Source organism: Boleophthalmus pectinirostris, unplaced genomic scaffold, assembly GCF_026225935.1.
Source record: "Boleophthalmus pectinirostris isolate CB_2022bp ecotype Guang Dong unplaced genomic scaffold, ASM2622593v1 HiC_scaffold_14, whole genome shotgun sequence".
NCBI classification, from domain to species: Eukaryota; Metazoa; Chordata; class Actinopteri; order Gobiiformes; family Gobiidae; genus Boleophthalmus; species Boleophthalmus pectinirostris.
Genome location: NW_026571047.1, coordinates 12,051,494 through 12,067,303, shown reverse-complemented (window position 1 = coordinate 12,067,303; position 15,810 = coordinate 12,051,494). Strand labels below are relative to the sequence as shown.

The 15,810-nt window shown below is 40.4% G+C and overlaps 1 long non-coding RNA gene across 2 annotated transcripts in view; it reads left to right on the top strand.

Annotated features, from left to right (window-relative positions):
• The window catches only part of LOC129407871 (uncharacterized), an 87,751-nt gene that overhangs the window by 45,058 nt on the left and 26,883 nt on the right, over window positions 1-15,810 (top strand). The window lies entirely within an intron of this gene.

Here is a 15,810-nt window from a genome sequence, read left to right as displayed (position 1 = left end):
GGCCCGCACGGAAACCTCTCGAGCTGCCAATACCACCTCGCTACCTCCACCTACCAGCAGCCCCAACCTCCTCCAGCAATCCCAATGTTTACTGCTGCCTTCATTTGCATGTCATCTTTACTTGTCGCTGTCCCCTTGAGAAGAACCCACCTCCATATGATTCGGTCTTCCTTCTCCTGACATGCTGAGTGTGTGTCTGTGTCTGCTGATATGCTCCTCCCACTCTGCTGTTGCTATAGGCCCCTCAACACGGTGACTTCTTCCAGCGCGATGTTCTTTACCATCTCGAGGCTTTTAGCACCTCAGGCATAATACGATTACACCCGTTTGGGGATGTGATATTGTCAGAGGCTTTCTAAAAATAATCCTTTAGTACAGAAGCATAGTAGAACGCAAAGAAAGCAACCAGTAGATAGAGCGACAGGCATAGGCACACAATGTCCTGGCCATTCAAGCACAAATGTTCACTCTTTAAAAGCTTTTTTGCACCGACATGGGCAGACTCTTATGCAGGCAAGGAACAGTATAGACAGGAATCGGCAATTAGGTTTGGACCTATTTTTTCTTCCTTCTTTGCGGGGTTACATCAGGCAAAGTGCTGAGGAGAAGTTAAGATGGAGCCTCTTGAAAATTAATTATATTTAGAATGAAGTACGCATGAGGGGCACTCTAAAATGAAGGCCACCGATGTTTTTATTTTGGACAAAAGGACTTTGCAGATATACACGTTCACATAATAACATAAATTTGCAGCATCCATTTTCCACTTTCCTAAAAGTTTTTTGAAATTGCAAGGGTTAGAACTGAAAAAATATAACTGATTTGTATTTAATTTTTCATTAATCACTGGACTTTATATGTGTACAGTATAAGCCATTTGCCAACTCTACAGTTGTTCATGTCCTACTACCACTGATCTCATTTTGGTGGAAATTAGGTCAGTACTGAGTCTGATCACGCCTCGCTTGTTTCCCGCCAGTTTGACTTTCTTTTTTCCTCTTTCTTTTTCTCTCTCCTCTTTCTGTCCACTCTTCTACTCTGTCTCCCTTCCATTGCTCTTCCTGCCAGCAAAAGTTGACTCAAAACACATGGGCAGTGGCTTGCCTAGTCATGCCTCCGAATGCGTGTTGTCTGTCAGGCCAAAACGCAGAAACACAAGAGGCTTTCATAAAAGTTGAGCTTCTTAGGTCAACGTGGTTTCTATTTGTTTGTCAGTTTCGGGGTTTGTACGACAAGAAATTGATTTAGTGAAAATCCCTCGCAGCAGAATGGCAAAAGGCAGATGAAGAGCTCGGTGGGAAAGCCAAGTCAACAAGCAAGTCATTTGGTGTTGTTACAATTATTTCTGCTTGATTATGAAAAATGAAGATGGACACATGGAAATATACTTGGTTTTGATATTAGAGGTTTTTTGGCATGGAGTGTTGTTCTTCTCCTTCCAAAGCCCAAACTTTTCTGAAATATAGTGAGCTCAGATGTTAAGTCATAAACCTTCAAAGAAAATGTGATGGAATCAAAATGTCAGACTTTAAAGTTCCCATATTACGCTTTTTTCTGATTGATGTTATGATGTAATGATGTGTCTTCAAAAAAAAAAAAAAAAGTTCTGTTCTGTTTCATTCATACATGTTTAACATACAAACCCTGCATATTTAGGCTGAGTTCTTCTCTCAAGAACTTTAAATTCCATACATCTTCAGTTGAATCATTTGGATAATTTCAGATCAGGAATTACCAAACTCTACTGAACTACTGGTAAAAGGTAGCTGTTAACTTGAAAGCTACCTCTTTATAACATAATAAAGTGGAACAAAGCATTTCGAGCTTTGGAGATGTAGACAGACTAATAACAGAGGATTACTCAAATATGTGAGAATGACGCAAAATACAACTTCATGTATGTTTTTGATGAGCTGACAACATTCTAACATGACTGAAAGCTCACAAGAAATGATTTGGGGTAATATAGGACCTTTAATTCATTGGAAAGGTAGTGAACTTTTTGCAAAACAGGGATAGGTTACATAAAAATGGTAATTGACAGTTGGTTAAGAATTGTCACTCTTGAGATAAGAACTCCCATTTTCAGAGAAATGACAATTTTTTTTTTCTGTTACAAAATTAGCTTTATCTCTATTCTAGTGGATCTAATCTTGCAGCTATAGTCATTTTTCAGGGTTGCATTGGACTGCAATAAACTGAATGGATACATATTGAAACCAAGTGAAGTAGACCAAACAAGTGGAAATGGAAATTGCCTTCGATTAGGTCAAGTCTTAAATGTGACCTGGTGTTTGGGGGCTGATGATCCCCTCTGTACACAAAGCCGCTGGGGGTGTGTGCTTTTATTGTCTTGATGGAGCCTAACCCCCGAGGGCAGCGGGGCAGTTTCCCTTGTGCCCAGACAGCCTCTACGACGTTAGCGGCGCTTGTGATGGACTGATTTAATCCTCCTGATGGTGCTCCCAAGACACAAGCAGAAGGACGCGCTCTTTTCCCAGGCCATACATGCGGACATAAAGGATGCTTGTGTGTAAAAGGAGAGGTCACGGGGGCTAACAGAGTCCCCTGGCTGTTCTCAAGGTTAATGCGAGACTGACAGCGACTGCTATTAGCGGCCTTCGGATGGGTCCCACCCCCTATAGCAGATTCATCCCATTGGCAGCAGTGCATTAAGATGTAACACTCCACTCCCAAGTGTCACTCACCCCTTTCCGACAGGGACCTACATCATAATCTTACATTTCCTATTAGCTCCTATTGTCTCGCTCGCCCACAATGGACCATTAGCGGCATAGGTGTTGCTCGCTCCCCGCCTCACCGTCACCTACCCCCTCGGCCTGTATATGTCATTACTTCATGTTAATTGAAATAGCGCGGACATTGTCTATATGGCCCATTACAGGCAAAGAGGCCTTGTTGGTTAGTGTCGCCAGCGCTTCAGGGCATCAGCTCATTAATTTTCATCGACTGTGTTTGACTTATGCGTGTACGGAGAGGCGTGTTGGTAAGAAAAAAGGGTACGAAAATACTATCAAGAAGAGAAGCGCCAAGTTGCACCCAAACCGTGCACAGCTCATTTGCATTTTAATTCCAGGACATTAGGCAGATGTGCACATTGAGAGAGGGGAGGTTTAGTGAGTAGCTCAAGGACGCGCCGATGAGATGAGTTTCCAGTAAAAAAAAAACTAAACAAAACAAGGAGACTGTAAGGGGATGTTTTCTGGGTAAACTTAGTTAAGTGACATTTAATTTTGTTTTCAGTTGGAAGTGGCTCTGTTTTGCGATCTCATTATGTGCAACTAGCAGCTATGTTTGCTTATACAAAGGACTGCAGAACCAGGCATTATGGGGAATGATTTTGGGAAGATAGTATATACAGAATTTTACTCCTCCTTATTTCTATATCTCAAGCCATGTGTCCGGGACAATATTTTACTAACCATACAACCATACCACCATACATTAGATTAACAATTTTGGAAGAAATTGTTTGTTTATTTTATGTATCCAGGGACTTTGTGCAAATATGACCTATATAGGGATGTCTTCTCTAGCCACAAGTGGTCAGTAAAACAACATTTGAACAGCCTTTTTTAAATATTAATTTGAACATTCTGGACCACTGGACTTCATATTCTGGAGTACCCTTCTTGAGCTGATGTTGAAATGAGCATTGATACTGTAACCTCTAAATAAATATATTAGGCATGCTTCTATGCTGTTCCTCAACGGACCTTTCACATAGGGATTATTGTCGGACGTATTTCAGAGCAGTAGTATGTGTGTGTTTGAGTGTGTGTGTTGGGGGAGGAAAGGGGGTGTTCTCAGGGGTGGAGGGGTTGGGTTGCCACTGTCCATATGAAGAGTGATGATGTTGTTGACTCACTGTCGTCCAGTTGCCAATCAATCAATTAACCAATCAATAGTCATCTAGTGAGCGCCTGAAGACATTGAGGAAAATCTCTCAGAAACACTTGAATCAATTACATTTTGTCTTCGCCAGAGGCCTGTGTTCAGGTGCCGTGGCACACAGACCACACAGACAGATGGGGAAGTGCATGTAGATTCTGTGTTATAGATCCACATCTGCTATAGGACCAGGTTGTACAGGTCCGCCCCTACACTTGTTTAAACACTGTCAGGTTGGAGGAAGAGAAAATTCTGTGCCTTCATTCTTCTCTGCTGTTCCTCCTCCTCTCCCTCTGTCCTAATGGTAAAGAGCATTCCCTGGCTGCAGTCAGGGCTGACCACACTATAATACAGTTAATAGATAGGCCTGGCAGCTTATGGAGTCCATGCATTTTTAAATGGGAGTTTTATGACTCCTAGAGAGCATTCGCCTGCTGCAATGAAGCCAAGAATATGCCTGATTTGTTGAGTATATGTCTCAGAGATCTGGCTATAAGGGATACATCAGAATGTACACATTCTTAGGGTGGAACCATTTTGGCAATATCAAAACAGCTGTCACGTTTTGCAGTTACAATTAGCTTTGGGCTTATTTTTCTATTCACAGTATATATGTTTAAAACTCACAAGCATTCACATTTAACAAAAGACTGAAACATCAACTGCTAAACTAATACAAAAATTGCATGTATTTTAGAACGTTTGTCCAGAATATTTGGTTGGACATATTATTAACAATGCTGTGACCATGTGGCATTCAAATTAACTTTTGCAAAGATTGATGGTATGCGGGATTCCTTTGAAATTTTGTTGGGTTTCTCCCATTCATCCAACCACCCACCTTTATACTGATGTGCGAAGTCTCCTGCTCCTGTTTCCGGATGATTGCAGCCTTTGCAATTTGCATCTTCTGAAATGGCTATTTTTATTTGATCATGAATAATCTTGCAGGCCTTCTGCTTGTTCTGTTAAAAAACCTCACACTTACCATTGGAGGATATGCATTCAAGGACACTCTGATAAGGTCACTTACTGTGGTCATGAACTCAGCTTCTATGAGGGATATTTGTTCTTGTCAACTGGATCCAACTGTCATCTGTTCTATATGTCACTGCAGCAGATGCCTGGAGGATTTGCACACTTCTGGCCACAAACCTAACATGTATGTGCCCTAAAGAGACTGGCTGTGTTGACCAGCACATGGTGGTACTCATCTGTCCAGCCTGACCCACTAACCACTGGCTTCCATAAACAACAGAGTACAGTGCACATGTGAGCTCTGTCTGCCCCACATACTGCGGCCTGCTTATCTCTCAGATGGCACCAGCGGTTAGTCATGGAAATCTGTGGTCTCCCTGTGGGGGGATGAGTGACATGAAGAGAGGAGCGTGGGGGGAGTTTGAGCTGAGACTGTCTCTGGGTCAGCTGATGTGTGCGTATGTTAGAGCAAAAAGGATCATCAAGCCAGCTGACAGGGGATTTCCACCACTCTATGGGCAAACTATACTGAAAGGCCCATTGTCATGTAAGATAACTAGGCAGAAAATGTCTGAAATCAGATATTCCAGTATCTAATTAATTGCGAAGTAAAAATGATCTTGATGTCCATAAGCAAGAAGTAATTAGCACTTACGTTAGTACTTTGCAATTCTCAGAAATTCTTGTTAAGTACTTTTTTTTTTTCGTCATAACAATGTGTGAAAAACCCTAATATCTGTACTTGTTGCTATGTTGCCAATTACTTTTTGAAAGTTTAGTTATTTCAAAACATTTATGAAGTTTCAATTGAGTTTCATACATTTATCTTTTTACTTGCAAATTATGGGAAAGTAACACATGACTGGGCAGTACAATAGGCCTGTAAATTAAAGTCACCGTTCTATGGTCCATGATCTACATTTTTGGTTTTATTGGTTCATCCTAACTCATGTCATGCCAGGCTCCCATTAAATAAAAAAATCACCTATTGGTAAAAAATACATACTTCAGTGCAAAAAATTATTATATACTGTCTTAGCTGCAGTAGTTAGTTATATAAGTTCCATGTCTAAAGAACTATAAAAGAATTGTGGTTTGTTTTAAGTGAAAACAGCAATATAGAAGAGAATATCATAAGTAGCTTTTCTGCACTGGTAATGTAATGGAAATGATTCTACGAAATGTATCTCAAATGTTTCTTATTTACCCTTTTTATAGCAAAATATAAACCATATTTTAGTTCATTGTTCCTTCTCTATTTTACAATATGCAGAAATATGTTGTACTTTTTAACACAAAATTCTCTCATGTGAGCTTTTAGCCATTATAATGCTATTACCTCACAAAAAACATGCCCAGAGTTGTTTTGTTTCCTTCACACATATTTCATTCACACAATCACACATTGAGCAACCCTTTACTATGAGACTGACTACATCTTCGAAGTTCAAAATGCTGTTCCACCTTATGATGTCATTAAGCGGTAGTTTTCAGGTTAACAGCTACATTTTACCTGAGATTTGCAATTCTAGAGTTGAAATTATCCAAATTATGTTAGTGGTGTATAGAGCATGGAGCACTTCCTGTATTACTACATGACATCACAAAGTGGAACAGTGGAAGCCTAAATATGCAGGGTTTGTGTGTGAATGAAACAAAACACAACTCCGGGTATGTTTGTGATGAGGAAACAACATTATAACATAGATGACAGTGCAAAACGGGCCTTTTAACTTTACCATTACTTCACATTTTTATTTCACTTAACTTCGTAGTGATGAACACAGTAGAACAACAAAGCTTACATAATTTATCGAACATTGTGGAGCCTTGCTGACTGTCCGCCTTAAGTGGGTACACCCGTTAGGAGATGTACTTGTGTTTGATCTTCCTGCAGGCGAGTGGCGGCACAAACAGGAAGGGGCCCTGAGCTTTAGTGCGTCATCGGCCCCTCCTGTCACTGACTCTTCTGTACCTCACCTCACATTGTTAGACCCATATCCTGGATGGGTGCACCAAGTTTACACCACAGAGATATGTCAAAGTGCATGGACTTGATTAAAGACATGGAGAAACATCCTTTAGAACCAGATGTGTTCTTCTCCCCAGCGAGTTTAAACGTCTCCGTGGAAACGCATGTCTGAAATGTGCATGAAATATGACAGTGGAGTGTTTTGACTGTATGCAGGAGAGGGGAGGTCCGAGTCCAGCACCGAAATGTGGAGTTGATTTGCGCTTGGCCTTTCTGGAGTGGAGGAGTAGCCTCATTCACACACACACACACACACGCATGCACACACACACAAACATACTGGGTTTCCATGCATCTTGAGGACATTACATTGATTTACATTTATTTTCTGAAAACTGATCAATACTTTATCATAATTCTTACTTGTCTAATTTTAGCCTAAACCCTAATCTTAACCCATATCTTAACTTTATGTTGTTTATCTAGTAATAAAGGATTTATGTTAGGGCTGCAATTTTTGAAAGGATGCAATTGGCAAATTGCAAAAGCCACAATTTTTGACGATTCCTGCACAATCTATTAACTGCTAACCTAATTCTGCATAAAAACTGCTACCCCTGTAGTTCAGATCTGTACAAACATGTTCTAAAACACATGTTTTTCTTGTATGAACTTGTTAGTTCATAGGCATATTTGTCAATTTCTCAATTCTTCAGCACACATTTAAAATTTGAACTTTGAACAGAATCCTGTAATTAAAATAATGCTTACCAAAATTTAGAAATTAGATGATTTTCCCAAAATTGTTTATCCTTAATATCCGTAATGCGTACCTGATGTTTGTCCACATAAAGGAGGCAGGGCTCCAGGAATTGTACAGATTTGAGTCTCCACAATGTGATAAATACACACACACTTACATGTACCCACAAAACACTAGACATAAGTGCTCTCCTCTCTTTTATGAAACAGAGCATTGTCTAAAATGTATTTGCTGGGCTTACGGTTCTGAAGCGCTCTCAACATTTTCCATAAACAATATGAATGGCCTTCCTTTTTTTAGAAATCATTATAAATCCTTCAATGGAGGTTTTTCTATGCAATACTCAAACAATCTTACAAGTCCTCCATCTAGTCCATCTAGTTAGTTTCTTCCTATTGTTAAACATTGAGCATTCTCTGAAAAAGTATAGTTTATAGTAGAGCCCGACCGATATATCGGCTGGCCGATATTATCGGCCAATATGGGCACATGGAGACATATCGGTTATCGGCTGATATGCTTGCTGATATGGGCCGATATTTCACGTGGGCATGTTATACCTCGTTATAAAGCTTAGACTCTCTACATTATGTTCATTTAATCCAATTTACAGACAGATAAATGTCCTAATATGTGGCTCCGCATCAGTATTTATCTGCTGTGTAATTTGTCTGTGTCCGTACTGTCCCTAAACACACCACCAGAGTGACGTCACTTCACTCGCGTGTGTTTGTTTACACCCACAGACGTGTGCAACATTGAGAAAAAAAAGGACATTTATTAGTGCAGACTTGTGATGTGAGGAGGAGCCTGTGTGAGCGGTGAGTGTTGGAAATACATCGACTTTGAAGCTAGTTTAGGTTTTGTTAGTGGTTAGCTGCTGTAGCTCCCGCACATAAACAGGCTGTTTTCTATTGGCCTATTGTAAAGTGACTACATTGGCCGTATATTTGTTACTGGACCTGCATTGATATGTAAATGAGCTGTGAATAGACGTGTGAATGATCCACATTTATGCATATAATTAACTACCGCGGTGCGCAGCATTTACGGCTAAAGGCTAATAGCGATAGTTTACTAGCTAGGAGTTATGGGTCGGTCGCGATCGAAGCAATGGGAGCCTGCTTCTTATTGGGAGCCGTGTTTTCTCTTTTTCTCACTTTTTCTCTTCATGCCGCATGTAGACCCATAGTTTGACAGCAGCAGCGTCTGAAAACGAAACTTTCAGAAATCTGCGTGTGCATAGGATACAAAAAAAGTGCATATTTGGCTGCAGTTCAGCATAAAATGAATAATACCAGGACTAATCTTGGGCTCGAGTGCAGGAGAGAGATAGAAATCGAGTCCCGACACTCAGTCCTGGTTCAGTTCTGGTTTAGTCCTGCTTACAACAAAACAATCTCAAGAGTCGCTTGGGAGCCGAAAGAGCCAGCTGCTTTAGTGAGCCGAGCCAAAAGAGCCGGTTCTCCAAAAAAAAAAAACTGAAATACCCATCACTAGTAGCTAGAATGTGATGCAAAAATGCCATTAGGCCAATCTGCTGTATGTAAATATGATGTAAAGAGTCAAAATAACAATAAATGTTGCCTAAATGAACCCAATTTAGAATCCACTAGAGCCAAACCTAAGTTTTTTAATCAATTCAAGATTTACAGTGAATTTATACATCACTAAATATATCGGTGATTATATCGGCTATCGGCAGCGCCAACTCCCATTATATCGGTTTCATATCAGCCACAACAAAATCCATATCGGTCGGGCTCTAGTTTATAGTTGGGAACAAACTAGATTAAACAATAAGTAAGTGTGTCTTTTAAAAGCATTTCAAAGCTGTTTCGTTTTGGCTTCATAATATGTTTGATTTACAATTGAATTTTTTATACAAAATCAAGATAAACAGGGTTTCTTCAGGATGGGCATCTGAAGAGACACACTAAGACTATGTAAATTCCAATAAAACAACAAGTGCGGAAGCAGCCATGAAAGCAGCATGCACTGAAAGCCTCTGACCGCAGGAGGCATGGGTCTATCACCACAGAACAACCTTAAGTGTCTCTTCTGCATTGTTTCATCTATTATTTCATTATTTTTTTCTTTTTTCACCTCTCCCATCTCCCCTCTCTCTTCATATTTCATATTAGGCAATGCTTTCCATGGAGCCAGCTGTGTAAACAATAGGGGCGGCCCTGTTTTCTCAGAGCTGGAGAAAAGTTTGGAAAATGGCAGAAGAGGTTGTTGGTGGACAGATCTGTGGTGCCTTGTCTATGGCACTTGCTTTGGGCAGGTTGGTGCTGTGTTGGCTGGTGCATGTGGCCAGTCTGGTCATGAGGGTGTGAGCCCTCTGTTACCATAGCCCCCTGCAAATATTGACTGAGCTGAAAAGCTGCAGTGAGTAACTTGAAGGCAAATCGTGCATGTCATGCTCTGCCAATTACACCCACCGAACTGCTTTTTACCGGAAATACTTGTTTTAGCACCTTATCATAACACTGCCCCCACAACTTCCTTTGATGCATGATTATCAACTTTCAGTCGTGATAAATAAAGTTTGCCTGGTGTCACACGGATGACCCAGATTTTGCAGAAGCATTGAACCGTGCTGCTCTTTATCCACAGGTCTATAACCTGTCTTACCTATACTGTTAGAACACTATTTTTACTTGGTACTTCTCAGATTTAACATCCTCATGTGATACTCTTTACGTAAGGAGCAGGCTGCCAGCCCTCTTTAGATGTCTTTTATGGGCTGTGGTTGGCACTGGTCGCCTGTGGGTGGCAGTGGGGGTGTGACTGTCAGAATGGGCCTTTGAACGTGTGTTTATGGCTCTGTGTGCATGAGTGCATGCAGGTGGGCAGATGGTCCGGTTCTGCTCACTCACACACAGTAGTGCTCAGTGGCTGTGAAGGAGACAGGCTACCATCTGACGTACACGCTCGCTGCCGCTTAGCCGCTTATTCTTTGCAGGTGCAGTGCTTGCTGGCATTTGGGATAATTAAAGGCTGACCTTTTTGAGGTGAGGCAAAAATGTCACCCAGGCTTGGCTGACAAGTGGATTCAACCCGCAGGGGGCTGTGGTGAGGCGTCCGAGGATTCTTACTGGCCTGGATGTGCACTTAGCACCCTTTAGCCTCCTCGTGCCACACTTTCTCTCTGTCATTGAGAAGTAGAGCTCAGCCACAGCCAGGTCCACATGATAGTGTTACACAGGTGGAAGAGCACTGAGGCAGAACAAGTGTGCAGTGGTGGGCTAAAAGAGGAGCTTAGGTCTTCTGCTGCACAGGGGGACTGTACTGTAGTGAACTGGCAACTCCATGCAAAGCATTGAAGGATACTTTTCATATAGGGTTTCATATTTATTTTGCGCATCTTAAATGTTGGTATTAACACAACTTTAACATTTTATCTTTTAACCTGCAGGCAGCTTTGGTAATTGTGACTGTGAAATGTTTCAGACAGGGGATTTTGGATGACCTTGTGTGACTTCTGACTGTGCCTCTATATATCTCAGCCATTACTGCAGTATATATATCGTTTACTAAAATACTTATGTCAGCCACAAGTCTGCTTCCATTGGCTCGCACATGTGATCATTCATTTATGCAAAACTGAGCTCATCTGACCTAGTCATGTAGCATAAATGCAGTATACAGAGTGGTACTTCCCTGGGGCGTGGAGATGCCATGCAAATGTCCTGTCTTATATAACACACACACACACACACGTACTTGATGGTACAGTCCATACTTGTACATCTTTGTATACATTCCACACATTATCACATCTCATGTTGGATGTGTATAAACGTACTGCTGCTGTCTTCATCAAATATTCAACACATCATGCTCTAGCGACTTCATCATGCGCCTGCTGCAGAGCCATACAGCCTGGAGCCACGGTCTGCACCATGCTGCTACATGTGGATATACTCACAGCCAGTCCCTTTTCACACGAGGTTTTCTGTCTTTCGTCTTGAGGCTTTTATTTTAGATTACAAGTAGTCTTTAAAGTTAAGAAGGTACCAGACCATCTTTAAGGTTTCAGTTTTAGTCATAGCAATACACAGATACCACGTACCATGCTGAGTTTATTTTTCTATTGCCCTTTATGTTATCATGGAGTCTTGACAATGAAGCATACCGTTAGTGTAAGCCTTCCCTTGAACATTGCCTTCACTGTGTTTATAAATATGTGATATAGCTATAGCTGACTTTAAGTAGCTTTACATTCCTCTTGACTGTCGAGCGTGACAGTACTGCAGTGCTTACCAGCAGCTATACGTGAAACCAAGAGCTTTAGCAACAGAGGCACTCAAACGGTGAAAGATTCATTCATTAGGAGATCAGGAGACCAAGCTGTGTGATACAAAAACATCTCATTTTACTTAGTGCTAATTTGTGGTAGGGTATAAGTATACTATGAAGTGTTGCCCTTTCTAGTTTTGTTTGCGGATTGTTATGGCGGTAGCATTGCGGTTTTTGGTTTTCTCTTAAATTGGTCAGATGATATGTTTGACTCTTACTCATGTGGATGTGATGAATGTGGTTCCTATAAAAAAATCAAATTGTTTTAAACAACAGTGTGAATTTCACTAACTTAATCCCTTGGAAATGTAATTGCTTTGTTGACATGTTTTGGCTGTTAATGCTCTAATGAATCCAAATGGGGAACTGACACAAACGTACATCTTGTACTTTAGATTAGTGGTAGTCTAGTTTTTGCTATGACAAGTATTCCTTCACATGTGCACCTTTTGTGATGTGCTCTGCCCCTGTACACATTTGAGTGATTCTGTCCTGTGATATGCCCGACTGTCCCCTGTGGCCATGTTTTCTGCCCTGTCCGCCCTTCTCCCTTCGACCTCACGCTGCCACTTTGCCGTTTTCCTGATTATTTATTCACCATTTTCTGTCACTTTCAATTACGGTCACTCATGCCATATCACCTTTGACCTTCAACTATTTTTAGTTGGTCCAAACAAGCTTGGCAACCCGCATTGTTGCTTATGTTTACTCTTAGATGTAATAGATTGCATGCCTTTCCCTGGTACTTTTCTTGTGTAGACATGCATGAACTTTACCACAATGATTTGTGTAGTGATAGGGACCTCATATAGTGTACGCAGAAGCTGTTAAACAAGTATGACAATGGTTAAATTCCAGCCTCAGGGATCTCTTCTATACCATCCTATGACCTATAACCTATTTCTGTTAGTTCCATTTAGATTGCTTTTGCTGTAAGTAAGTCATTGTTAATTATTCATGTTTACGCACCAGCCTATGAAAAGATCAAGTGTTTTGCATGTGTGTGTGTGTGTGTGTGTGTGTGTGTGTGTGTGTGTGAGCGTAGTCAGTGCATGTTAATATAAAACATATCTTCATTCCGGTATAGTCTCTGTGAAGGCCAGCGTCAGTCGTCCTCTTTCTTCTTCTTCATATCAGTGACCTTGAGTGTCAGGCCTACTGTATAGAACACATACATCATAGGACTGCCTTTGCTCAAGAGCACGCTGTCAGACAAATGGTGCTACGATTAGCACCAGTATACATTGGGTAGTAAGTATAAGAAGTGCAAAGATAAGAGACATATTAATATACACTGCATTTGTACAGTGATGGGTGTCTCTGATCCATTGGTTTTTACATAATGATGTGCCTCTGGTTGTATTTGTTCAACATTTGTCCTTATCTGAGGGTAAAGGAATGGAACAAGTGTTCACTCACATTCTCTCGTTCTTTGCATAGCAGTAGGTTTAGCAATGCAAAAGGCCTCACAATTATGTAATACTCTTACTTTCATGCATCACTGTTTTTACAATTTTGACAGCACATTTTACCCTTGGCTGTGTGTTGTTGTTGTTTTGTAATTTTTTGCAATTTAGTTAAACATTTTTTCAAAGTTTAAAAGTGTTTATTAATGTGACCTTGACCAATTGTAAGAATTATAATAAATCGGTCCTAAACTATGAAAAATGTGTAAAAGGGAAATTTTAAATGGGTCAAATGGATGAAATTCTTACCTAAATAAATAAATAAATAAATAAATAAATATATATATATATATATATATATATATATATATATATATATATATATATATATATATATATATATATATATATATATATATCCTGTACCATTTATTATTATTATTCTTAAAAAAGACATGAATACTTGCACTTCACATGGGACCACATTGCATTGTAGTTTTGCTCCCTTAACTATCATACACGACTCTATTTACCGTAACATCAATAAAAAGAAGTAGGTGTTAGTGTCCACAACAAAGTCAGTGCTGGTACAAGCTCAGGGTAATTTGTGATGTAGCTTATCATTGGGAATGGCCTCTAAAGGTGCCCACACTAGGCGTCGTAATGATAATGGTGAAGGAAGTGGCCTATTTCCGGCCTGTGGTTCCTTTCGGCGAGCTGTAGTCCTCATTCAAAGAGCCAGTCCTGAGTCTAGGTGGCTTCAGGGCATTACATTAAAATATAAATGGCTTTAAATCACTTGAATGAGGCTTTTGACAGACCTAATACAGATCTGATACAAATTCACTTGTGTATGAAGACCAGCTTTTTTAACAAATGTTTGTGTGGGACAGAGCAGCAACTAATATCTTAAAAGCATTTGCTGTGGGTAGATCTCCTTTAGTTTAATAGGCGGCTGGTCATGGAGAGGAGGGCTTTATAAGCAAATAAAACTATATCCATCTCCCATGGGCTTTAAAAGAAGGCTATTAAAGCTTTTGTCTAATATAAGGGCACATTTCCTTGCAACACGCTATTCCTGTCCACCATTTACACTGGCCTATCGCCACCGGGTGACTTCAAAGCACTTTGGCAGCGATCAATAAAAATAAAGCAGCTAATAGATGCCAATCCCATAAAATCAGCTCTCCATGTGATTAAAAGACATACTGTATTGTAGGGTTAGCAATGACGGCACAACGCCTACACATGCACTGGAAAGCTGTTCCCATAACTTATTGCTCATGTGCTTTTTCTACTCGGAGGTATATTGAAGTCACGTCTGGACAAAGCTTGAGCCCTATGGAATTATTGGGAGCAGATGTCTCACACTACAGCACTGTTGGACGTGTTTCACAATCCTTTTTTTTGTGTGAGAATCATGTTGAGATGATATGGCACATTATCTCAGGGTATTGTAGGCTAAGTTTAAGGTTGTATCAGTACACACACATTTTGTAATGAACATATTTTACAGCCAACAAGACAGCAGCCTCACAGTAAAAGCATGTATGGCCTAAAAACACACATTATAGAAGTGTTGCCAGACATGTTTATGTTACATGGTACCTTGATTCACAATGCATCAAGGCAAAGGAATGCAATATATCTATACATATTTCTTGTTTGTGCATTTAATGATGCATTTTTGGATTTGGAGAGTGTTTTATTGATTGCATCTAAACAAAATGGTGTTTCTTTTTATTGACTGAGTATACTTATAGAATAAACACAAGCTTTTCACAATAATAATAATGGAAGCGCTCCATGTAATAAGAAGTTGGTCCTTGAGCTGCAACCTTCTTGAGCTACAACAAGTAGTAGAGTGTATAGAAATGCACATATCTAACCTGCTGTTCAATAACACATAGTTTGGGTTGTTAACAGTGAACTTCTTCTCTCTAAGATCTAATAGTCAGTGGTACCATCCCAGTGCCTCTTACATGTACAAGTGGAAACAGGCTGCCGACAGGTCTGCCTTGACCCCTCTCCATTTACTGCAGTTGATCCGTGATGTCCTGGCGTGATTCATGTTGGAGTGCCACATTCCTGAACTGCACCGTTCATGCAAAGACACATTTGTGTATTTTTCAGCTGGTCTGTCGCAATCACTGACAAGCTGAAGGTCATTATGAAGAAAACATGAAAAATGATCATGAGCTGCTTGTAACATCACTTTTGTTTAGTATGTGTTTGGAAGTAAACTCTGCTGAGGAAATCTCCAGTGGCCCCAGAATGGAGCCCTGGGGCACACCTCTAGCTGATGTAATTATCCAAGTTTTCTCTTTGTTTTGGGCTCTGTTCATTGCTGTTTTGGCTCCCGCTGTACATTCTATGTATTCTGTCACTGTTAATGAGCGTGTGTGCAGAGCGTACAAAGCGGTGAGAAGACATCACACACCCACTGCTCTTCTCACTGTTTTATCACACCATTA